This window comes from Desmodus rotundus, chromosome 3 (assembly GCF_022682495.2).
Source record: "Desmodus rotundus isolate HL8 chromosome 3, HLdesRot8A.1, whole genome shotgun sequence".
NCBI lineage: Eukaryota > Metazoa > Chordata > Mammalia > Chiroptera > Phyllostomidae > Desmodus > Desmodus rotundus.
The window spans coordinates 19731058-19742520 of record NC_071389.1 but is presented as its reverse complement, the minus strand read 5'-3'; positions in this window follow the sequence as shown (position 1 = coordinate 19742520).

Sequence of the window (11463 nt, the reverse complement as noted above, 5' to 3'; positions counted from 1 at the left end):
TGGGGTGCGGGGTGGGACAGAGAGAAGGGAAAAGACAGGTGAGCCAGCAGAGGGGTCGGGGCTCCTCCGGGAACTTTTCCTGCTCGAGCAGCTTGTGAGCGACACAGCCTCTGTGCTGTATGTAAATGACACAAATTACTATGCAACCTACAGCTCTATTCCGAGTCGGCAATTTAGGTCATTTTCTTCACGCAGTTGAAGCTGGAGCAGTTGGAGCAGGAGACGGCTGTGCACCGCCTCCCCCGAGGTGCAGGGCTCTTTTCCAGGGAGCCGAGAGCATTTGCTGCCTTCCCCGGGCATTCAGGAAAGAACAAGCTCCGTAACTCTGAGCTGGGACTTCCTTTCAGTTTTCCCCTCTGTGGGGGGAGGGCCCTCTGGGCCCCAAAATCCTGCAGTCTGATTCGAGGCTGGGGGCTGGTCAATATGACGCCCACCCCACCTTTTGGACTTAGTCCACGAGCCCCTTGTCTTTCTTTGGGCAGAGGAGGCCAGGACAGTGGATTAGGCGAGCTGTTGCTAGGGGGCGAGGCCGGCGGTTGCTAGGCTCGACGGATGTTGCTAGGCAACACTGGGGGGGGCGGTGGCTCACGTTGCTAGGCCGGAGTAGGAGTCGCCAGGTTCTGGAAGGGCTCTGAAGCTCCCCTCGGTTTTAGTAGAAGGCGCCCCACGATGCTGCTCTCCCTGCGACTTTCTCCAGGCATCAGCTTCATCGGCTGGGCGCCGGCTCTGCCGGACCTTCCGGTTCACACCCTCCGCAACTCCGTGATCCTCTGGGCTCTGAGCGAGGAACCCTGGGTCTTTTTGCACATGTCTTTGCAATTGCTTGTGCAGTGAGGTGGGAGGGGGTATCGTTTTTTCTGGTTTCCATAGCAACTTCTAGGTCATCCCATTGCTTCCAAAGGTTTGAGCTGTTGCTTGTGCAAATTTACATATATCTCCATGTCATTAACATAGAGGTGGGCCCGGAACTAGTTTGGGCAACTATCCCTTCCCTTCTTTCTCATCTCACCTGATGGGCACGTGGGCTGAGCATGCGTGAGCATTTTTCTTATTAATGTTCCCAGACTTGGGTTGGGTGGGTGAAATGTAGTAGCGATCACCGGTTTCCAATCCCAATTCTGCCCCTTGCCTGGCTGTGTGACCTTGGGCAAGTTTAGTTTCCCTCTTTGTGGCTCAATTTCCTTCTCTGTAAGAGGGTTACTAATCCCTAACTCATCAGGTTATATGAACCTTCAGTGAGATGTCACTTTTGCATACACTTATTGCTGCTTCTGGCACACAGTAGGCATTTGACGGTAGCTCCCTCCCTCTCTCCATAGAGCCCAGCTCCTCTCAGGACCCAACCAAAGCAAATCAACTTCCTTTGCAGCTGAAGACGTGACAGCGAGCGTCAGCACGAACTTCCCGATGTCAGGGCAGGTTGGAAGTGAGGCACAGGATGTGGACTGTTGATCTGCTCCTTTGTCCTTCTCTGAGCTTGCAGACCAGGTTGTGAAGCATGGGCCTACCCCCCTACTCACCCCTGCATCCAGATCTCTTCACCACCACCACTGCCACCGCCACCACACGTGCACACACTTAACACACTTGTCTGTCTCTGGGGCCAGCTCTTTCCAGAAACCTTGCATTCCTGTCTGCAGCTTGAGGCAGCTGCAGCTGTGGCAGCTGAGGTTGAGAGGCTTAAAGACCAGAGCTAAGAAGGTGGTGACGGAGAAAGTCCCCCCCAGGTCTGAGATGTCTGGGCTGGAGCAGGGTCTGGGGGGAGGAGGAGGGCAGAAACTTTGCTTGGAGACCTGCATACCTGAGCCCTTACCAGAGAGGACTCTGGGACCCTGGAGTCATTCCCTTTCCCTTTTTGGGCCTCAGTGTCCCATTGTGGACAATTGGGACTCCCTTGCTGTGACTTGGGGCAGGGGAACACAGAAGTCAGCTCAGTACAGAGAACCTCTCACTGCTGCAGCCCTGTAGCAGTGCCACAGGGAGGAGGGGGCTGTGAAAGCAGAAGCTGAGAGGGGACCCCTTGAGGGTGGCTGGGATGGAGCAGTAGATCTCCTCCTGGAAGTTCTTACTCTTATGTGGACTCTCATTGCTCCAGATGGCCTCTTCAAAAGCTGGGAAGTCCTTCCTGGGTCTGAGTTCACCTTCCTGCTCTGCCAGAATCTCCTTCATCTTGCCCTGCTTTCTCCCAGTGTCTCTGTTACCTTAGCAGCCTTGACAACCAGAATCAGAGGGGAGGTGGAAGAAGTGTTGGTCTCTTAGGTCTCAGTTAGGTTCAGATAATTAAAACAAATGAGGTTGGCTCCTATCCTGGGTAGAGGAAGGTTGTTGAAGATGAGAGGGAGTATAGGAGCTGGATTCTAATTGGTTGGTTGGCTTCTGGGAGGAGGGGACCATACCTTGTAGTTGTGACTCTTTCTCCTGTCTGCCGGACTACTCACTACGTGCTAGTGAATGGCGATGGGCCAACTCCTTCCCTGGTAGCCACCTGTGCTCCATAGCTTAGGGTTCCAGGGACAGCTGAGAGCATGGCAGTGTCCTGCTGGCCTGCTTGTGTCCCACTCTGGGGGCCAATTATGTCTCCATCCCTAGCGGCGCTGATTAACAGTTAATAAGGCAGTGAACACCTGCAGCTATGAAGGCGAATTAAGAGCAACAGTCGGCATAATACACAACCCGATAAGTGAGCAATTAACAACCAGAGAAAGATTAATAGAAGCAATTATGTTCTACTCTGAGCTCTGTAAATACGACTGTCAGTGGTTGAGGGATCCCGTGCAGTCCCACCTGGCCCCACCCCAGGCCACAGCCTCGGCCGGGAAGGGAGCCAGCCCAGCTGGGTGACTTGCAGACACAGAGCCGCGGACACACGAGCAATGCACACATAAGCAAGCGTGCACATAGTCATGCATACACTGACGTGCCCAGACAGCCTGCAAAATGCAGCCATACAGATAAATAAATTCTGCACTGTCTTCCACTCTCACATCCGTGCAGACAGGTACACACGGCTACACATAGGTCCTGCCAGAAATATACACAAACGTGCACAGAAAAATGCCCCCAACGTTGCAAAGAGACACTTCCCTGTTTTACAGAGTTAGAGCCACACAGGCTACCACACTCACAGTGCCCGCCACATAAACAAATTTGGACAAGTAAACACACAGAGCCACCTACTCGTAAGGCCCCCTATGCACATGGCATCTGGCCTTCTCCGATGCCACCTTACAAAGGGCCACCTGCAGTGGGTGAGCGCTGCAGCAGCCCGTCGGACTGAGAACTGGAGTGAGGGTGGGAGGGACAGGGCATGCGCGAACACATATCACAGCATGCCTGCAGGCATGCCACTCAAGCATGTGTGTCCTTGCAAGAGCGTGTTTACCGATGTATAAGCATGTTCCTGTGTGTAAAGAGGCACGTGCCTGTACGTCTGTGTCTCTGAATGAATGTGTGTCATGGTGTGTGCGTGGGCTTGTGTCCAGAAGATCTGTGACTATACACATGGGCTTCTGGTTCATGTGTGATGCTGTGCCAGTGCCCATGTCTAGGTAATTGTGTGACTGTACCTCAGGGTGGCTTTATGTGGGACCTGTCTCTGTGCAGGGGCAGGTGAGGGTGGGGCCTACAAGGTACTTCCTAGGGAGCCCGGGAGTTCCCAGGGAGCCTGAAACGAGGGTGCAGCTCCAGGACAAAGGGCTCGAGGACAGTCAGGGATCCTCTAGGACTCCTTGGGCTGCCTTGGTTTCCCTCCCTGGGGTTTCCAGCCCCTCTAGTGGGATTCAGTACTTTGGGGCCTCACCCAGGACAGAGAGGAGAACCGTTTCTAAAGAAATGCACCTGGAGGGTAATTTCTCCCAGTTGAAAACTGAGGCAGGAATTCACAGGAAATGGGCACTTCCTCTCAAGTCCACAGCGCCAGTCCCACAGGGCCGGAGCCCTCCCCGCTCCTGCCTCCACCTTAGAGCTCCCATGGAAACCCCCCAGACCCACGCACTCACCCTGCAGTCTGAGACATACACTGTCCTATACAGAGACCCGTGACCACCAGGAGACAGCCATGCAGATGCACAAACACAGCCGGTCGTGAATACAAACACATCAAATCCTACCCACAGCTGTACCCAGACCTAGCCACCCACGCACGGTCTCACCACAAACAGGAAGTCTCTCTCTCTCTCTCACACACACACACACACCCTTGCATTCCCACATGTCCGTACACCCATGACTCTTTAGACAAGCCTAGTGCCAAGCCGGGGGGCCCAGAGGGGCATCCTGCGACAGGGTCCTCACCTTCCCCAATGCCAGCCTGGCCAGATGGCTGAGGCGGCCAGGCCCGTGAGAGCTCTCCATCACCAGCTAGCCCGCCAGCTGACAGGCGGGCGCATGGAGGCCTGGCTCTGACAGGGGGCAGCAGGGGTGTCCATCAAGGGGTAATGAGGCTCACTAACATCCCCCCACCCCAGATCCTGATGCAGCAGCATGCCCCGGGCCCCTCATTGTTGGTCAGGAAGGAGCTTCTGAGTGGGGACACACAGACAGGGACACTTGGACTCACAGGGAGCCACCCATGCACACTCAGACTTCCACAGGACACAAAGGACCTGATTCGGGCAGGCACTCCCTCTCTAGCACTCAGAGGCACCAGCACCTCCCCACCAGGCATGAGCCCTCCCACCAAAGCCAGGGCTGACTTTGCAGAGAGCCCAGTGGGGGGGCCCTCACCCCACCGCCCTCCGCCTCTCTGCCTCCCACTCTCTAATGAGAGCAAACAGAAAATGCTGCTGTGGTTCAGGGAAATAGATCAGAGGGGCCCCAAAGCCAAACCATCTGCTGGTTAGCCTTCTGTTTGACTCGTATTCATTCAGTCTTTGTCATTCATTCATTCATTCATTCATTTGACCAACAACAAGGACATTAAACAAATCAGTATATTCAGTTCAACCACCTGGCAGCCCTCCTGCCCTCCTGGCAGCCCTCCTGCCCTCCTGGCCCGGGGGTGCAGTAACTGGGGAAGGAGAAAAGGGGAGTCAGGGCTCTGAGGGAGGAGCGGGAGGGAGTGGAGGGTATGTCCCCATTCCCTACCTTTTCCTCAGTCTCGCAAAGCCAAAGAAAAGGTGCTTCTTCTGCAGCAGGAAGGAAGAAGGCCAAACCCAACATAATAACAGCCCCTCTTTCTCTGTGCCGGGCACTGCTCTCCGTGTTTAACATGAACTCAGCTCATCCTCATCACAGCTCTGTGAGGCAGCTACTCCTACCCCTACTCGGGTGCACAGGGAGGTTAAGTAACTTGCCCAAGGTCATAGCATGTCAGAGCCAACCCTAATGTTTAAAGAGCCTGGGGCAGGAATATAAAAGGAGCCCCAGGCCCTCTATCCACACTGCACCCCTCCTTCCCCCACCCCTTCCATCCTTTCATCCCTGGGCTCCAGGGATTACTGTATGTGGGCGTGTGGATGCCCCAGCACTTGAGTTTCTGCTTGGTCCACACTCCTGGCAAACAGCCACCCTTCTGCCACTCTTAGAGCTTAAGGAGAAAGGACGTGGGAAAGAGGCCACCCAGGCCCTGGCAGCTGGCCCCGGCTGTTGCGCAGGGAATCCCAGGGTCCTGGGCTGGGGGATGGTCCAGAAGGAGGCTGGGGCTACAGGTGGGCGCAACCCTGTGAACCGCACGCAGAAGAGGCCCAAGTGGTGTCGTCTGAAGCGGGCGGCCCAGGTCAGGTTCCTGGGCTGCCTGGGTCTGAGAGCATTAGAGCTAGTAAGTGGCAGGTCCAGGACATGATCCCAGGCACTTGGCTGGAGTCAGCGCTTAACCAGGCTAGAGGGTGCTGAGGGGTCAGGGCTGACAGGGGCAGCAGCCGCTGAGCTCACTTCCCCACCCCCACTCCCACCTCTGCCCTTCCTGCTTTCAGACCCTTCCCACCCATGGCAATGCTCTTCCCCAGCTCCATGTGGGTGCCGGGGGCCAAGTCCTGTCACCCCTGCTGCCCGCTTCCCCCAACATCCCCACCCATGCTGCACCAGGGGTGGGGAGAAGGGGAGGCTCCTAGGATATAGCAGGGACCTCAGCTGTCAACACATGCAGCTCCCTGCCTCCGTTTCCCTTCCCGCAGGATTCCTGCTGCGGTCTTCAGAGGCTTTTTCGTACAATTACCCAAGCTAGGAATTTTGATCTCTAGTGCCAGCCAGGCCCTTGTTATGCAAATATAGGCAAATGAGATGCAAACAGAGCAGTCCCAGATTAACAGAGAAATCCCCAGCAGCTGGAGGAGTCACCATCAAGTCTGCTCACTCGAGGAGCTTCCTGGAGTCCGCCCCATCCAGTCTCTGTCCGCCTGGACTGTCTACCGGGGTGTCCTACCTGCGGCCTGCAGGCTCCCTGTGGCTCAGCATGGCTACGAATGCGGCCCAACACAAAATCGTAAATTTACTTAAAACATTGAGATTTTTTTATGATTATGTGTAGCAGTGTGTTTAATGTGTGGCCCAAGACAGCTCTTCTTCCAGTGTGGCCCCAAAACACCAAAAGGTTGTACACCCCTGGCAGTCCTCCTCTGTCCTTACCACCACTCTTCTGCCACCCCCTCCCAGGAGCTATCTGCTCAGACATAGGAAGGGTCTGGACCAGGAAGGGATACCAAGGCCTAGGCCTTCCACCAAACTTCTAGCTTGAGGACTCTGCCCTCGCCCCGACTTTTAAGAGATCAAGGCAAGGGTGGAGGTTACGGCAGGGGTGGTGAGTGGGGCTGAGAAAGAGGGAGAGCTCTGTCTTACCCTTGTAGAAAGGGAATTCGCACACACACACACACACACACACACTCACAGGCACAAGAATTGTGAGGGTGAGAGTCTCCCCTAAGATGCACACACATATACACTCATTTAGACACAAGCCTCACACACACCACCACATAAATCGGGCATAGCCCCCCCCTTCCCCCAGTAGGTCATCAATTAAGCCACAGACATCAACAGGCTGCAGTGGGAGGGCCAGCTGGGTCCTCATTCCTGGGGCCCGGAGGGTAGAGGGTACTGCTGGTGGAAGGACCCTGGGTCTGTGTGGAGACAGAGGGAATAGAAGATCCTGCCCAGGACATGACTCAGGAAGAAGGCTGGACATAGGCAGTGCCCACCGGAACCCCCGGGGCGGGGCTTGAGGCTGTTGTCTGTGCCCTGAAGTACTGCCTGGGGGAGTCTGGCCCACTGGCTGGCCCAACCAGCCCAGGCCCAACTTCTAAAAATAAAAGTAGAGAATCTAAGCCCCTGGTTGGTTCCGCAGAAGCCTGTTGCCTTGGCAACCCCTTCTCAGAGGCCTCCCTTCTGGCTGCCGGCTGCCCCGTTTGGCTGCTGGTCCCTGTGCGAGTCCCCTAGGCTGGCCCCTCCGCCAGCCCCCGGTCCTGTCCTCCTGGGGAAGCAGAAGTGGGTGTGGGGTTAGGAGCTGAGCAGCCAGGAGGGCCTTGGGGGATGAGCACAGCTGAGCACAGTGGCCGGAGTGTGAGGCTGGTGTGGGACTGACTGTGCTAGGGGCTGTCCGGCTGTGTGTGGAGGCCTGTGTCTGGCAGCCCACATCAGGCTGTGTCTCTGTGTACGTCTTCGCCTGCGACTTGGCGCTCAGCATCCCCATGGGTGACTGTGCTCGCTCTCTGTGGGGCCAGGTCTGTGTGTGAGTGTGCATCTGTGTCCTGAGGGAAGACCTAGCTCTGGCCTTTCTCTGCCCGCCCCTGCCCGTGCTCCCTCTCCCCACTCCCGGCGGGCTTTCCCCTAACACTGCTCACTCCCACTTTTGGGAGCTACAGGCTGGGAGAGTAGAGGACAGCGGTGCCCAGGGTGAGCCAGAGGTCAGGGGTGGTGACTGGGCCCAGGTCAGCTTCTTCAGGGGTCTGCAGCCAAATGTCAGGTAAGCCCCACATCTGCCTTTGAGGGGTGGGTATGGGGGGACTGGCACTCCAGAAACTGCAACCTGATCTCTCAGTGTGTGCATGTCGCCGTGGGAGCTGGAGCCTCCCCTCCCCCACCCAGCCTCCTCTCTCCAATTAATCACCAAGTCCTGTCAAATCTCCTCCTAATCACTGCTCCGGCCTGCCCCTCCTCTCTCCGCCACGACTGTCCAGCCCTGGCCACCCCCCTGTCTCACCCAGAAGATGCAGCAGTCTCCTTATGCTTTCCCCTGGTTCCTGGGTTCTACTTCCTGCCTCCTGTCTTCCCTGTGCCCCTATCCCTTCTCCATTCTGTGGCCAGAATGATCTTTCTGACACATAACTTCGATCTTGTTACTTCTCCTGCTTAGGACCATTAACGTTCCACTTTGCTCTCAGGGCAAAGCACGAGCTCCTCAACCTCGCCTTCCAGTCCGCTCTGCTCTGCTCTGCTCACCGCCCAGGTTTCCCTGTTGCCCTTCCACACAGCCACACAAGCTACTGAGAATTTCCAGAAGAGGTCAGAATCTCTTTTGCCTCTGTGCCTTTCACACATACTGTTTCCTAGACTAGAACCAGTCCTCCTTTGGGTAAAGCTTATTCATTCTGAGTCTCAGCACAGGCATCACCTCCATCAGGAAGCCTTTCTTGACTGCCCCCAGGCTGGGTCAGAAGCCTCTGTGTTCTCAAGACATCTTGGGATATGTACCCCTCCCCCTGCTCTCTCTCTCTCTCTCTCTCTCTCTCTCACACACACACACACACACACACACTCCATGTATTTCTAATGACCTTTTCCAAAAAAAATTTGCAGAAAATTTAGAAGAAACAGAAAAGTATTACCTGAAACAAAAAGAATCACCCATAAGTTTATTTCCATCTAGACTTTCTTTAAATGAATTGGTTAAATATGTTCTTCATATAATTAAGAACATCTTACATGTACAGTTTTGTTTCCTGCATTGCTTCCCTTATCACACTATACAGTGAGCATTTTCCCAGGTTATTAAAAATTCTTCAGGGGCAGGACTTCTAATGGTTGCATAATATTCTTATATGTGGATATGACATAATTTATTTAACCAACCCTCTATCACCGGACATTTATGTTGGTTGTGATTTTCCACACTTATAAATAATGGCAATAAACATCCTTACGTATGGTTCTTTTTCAACATCTTCGGTTGTTGCTTGGACTGAACTCCTAAAAGTAGATTAACAGGACCAAGGGGTCAGTGTATTTTTAAAGCTCTTGACACCACGGCCCAGTGGCCTTCCAACAATATTGTTTTAATTTACCAGTCTGTCAGTGGATCCGAGAGTGCCCCAGATTTCAGTTCTCACAAACATGGGTGCTGTCTTTAAAAAAAAAAAAGCAACTGTATTAATGTCAGAGGCAAAACCACATCATATGGTTGTTTAATTTGCATATTCTTGATGGCTGGTGAGGGTAACCTTCTGTATCTCTTCTCCTGTTTCGTGTGCGGGTCACACTGGGCTATAATTATATTCTTACATCCTGCTCCTTTCACCGACCTCAGCTCTGCAGGGCAGGGCCTGTCTGGGTTCCATTCTCTGTGTCAAGAGCAGAGACAGAGGCTGTGTCCCCAGAGGATGGCGTGGATGGAACTGAAGACTGTTTTCAGACTCAGCTTTGACATTGGGCAGACCTGGGGCCATGCTGAGCTCTGAGACTTGAACTCATGGAAATTTGCCTCTTTGGGTCTCAGTTTCCTCGTATGTTAAATGGGTTCGAGTGAGGATTAAAAACCAGGAAGAGTGTGAAGAGGTGTGTAAAGGGCTGTGAGCAGTGGCTATTGTTTGTGGTCTGCTCACAGTCAAGGAGCTGGTTTTGCTGATGCGGGAAGGAATGTGCGGGAATGGTCAACTCCCCTCCCAGAGACAACATGGTGCCCAGCTACCTCCTGGTCTAGAGTTGGGCAGGGAGCTCAGAGTGAAAGGTATGAGCAAGGGCTGTAGCAGCGGACAGGCCTGAGTTCAAGTTCAGCTGGGACGAGGGTGTTTGTGTCCTTGTGCAAGTCTGAGAAGGGAACTGCTGGCTTCGTTTACACCAGCTAGGGTTTGTGTGCTGTGGGCTGTTACCCACGCCCTTGCCTGCGATGGTTTAATCGCCATCAGTGCTACCCAGTGAACAGAGAGGGAGGGTACCTTTGCTCTGGTGGCACAGCATCGCTTCCCGAGATTGTTCCTCTGCCACAGGAGATGTCTTGGAGACAAACCCTAGCTGGGGGTACCCTCTCCCATTCTGGCTCAGGACATGTTCCAAGGCAGACACTCATAATTTCTCTGCACATTACCGGCTTAATGATATTGTCATTTGGAGTCTGGAAATAAGAAGAAATAGGCTCTTTCTTGGTAATTAATGTGGGGCCTTAAGATGGAGTGGCAGCTGCCTAAGTGAGAACCAAGCTCCCAGGAAAGTCAGCCAGGTCATCCCCTTGCCTATGGGAAGGTGTGTGTTCCATCTCTGGCCTCTGCTTGGACTCCCCTAGATAGGCCGAGTCCACCACTCTTCTCCACCTGTCATTCCTTTGGGGATTACTTTAGGGGCTGAGCCCTGATGGTTAGGAGGTTCCTCTTTGAGTCTGCCCATAGTCTTTCAAGTTGCAGTTCAATTTGCTGTGCCATTGCCCTCATGCGAGCTGCCTTTACTTTGGGCGGTATCCTTGGCTTAGTAGGGGCTTTCTTTACCTCGTTTGTTGACAGGAGAGGTGAAACACCTGGGTAGGAGTGGGTTGAAGTGAGATAGTCCACGCTTCCTGAGGGTGAGCGCAGAGGAGGAGGCCCGGCAGGAGGCATTTGCTCACAAGGAAGGGGTGTTGGAAGAGCAATATAGGCGGAGGAAACAGCAGGGTCAGAGGCGGAGGCCAGACAGAGCCTGGCATGATTAGGCCCTGGGGTCTACTTCCCTGGGCACGGGGTGGCTGTGGAGGTGGGAAGATAGGGAAAGCTGGCAGGTCTTCAGGGGCCAGAGGGTAAAAGACAGTGAATGCTGAGGTAGGGAGTTTAACTTTCTCCTGAGAGTAATGGGGAGCCAAGGAGGGTTTACGCAAAGGAGGACTGTAGTTGGTTTTTTTTTCAGGGTGACCACTTGGGGAAAATGTGGACAGGGCCGGGGGCAGGACTGGCAGATACTGCTATGGTCTCCGTGGTCCTGAACAGGGCCGTGGGATCCAGAGATGTTAGGAGGGACAACCAGACGGGACCCCAGGGCAGCTGTAGGTGGGATAGGGGGTTGCTGGTGATCCAAGGTCAAGAGCCCAAGATGAGTTTCAGCGAGCATCTTCCGCTCACCCTCAGCATCCAGTGCTCCTGAGGCCTCTGGGAGAAAGTTTAAATTCCCTAGACAGAGTGGCATTCTCAGTCTGGCCCCACCTACCTACCTCTGCTGCCTCAGCTCCCCCCACCATCCTGTGCTCTGGCCCAATGGGCTTCTCTGTGAGTTGTGAGCTCACATGACGCATTCCAGCATCTGAGATTTTGTTCTCGTTCATTACTGTCCCCTTATGTCTTCCCTCTTTCTTGC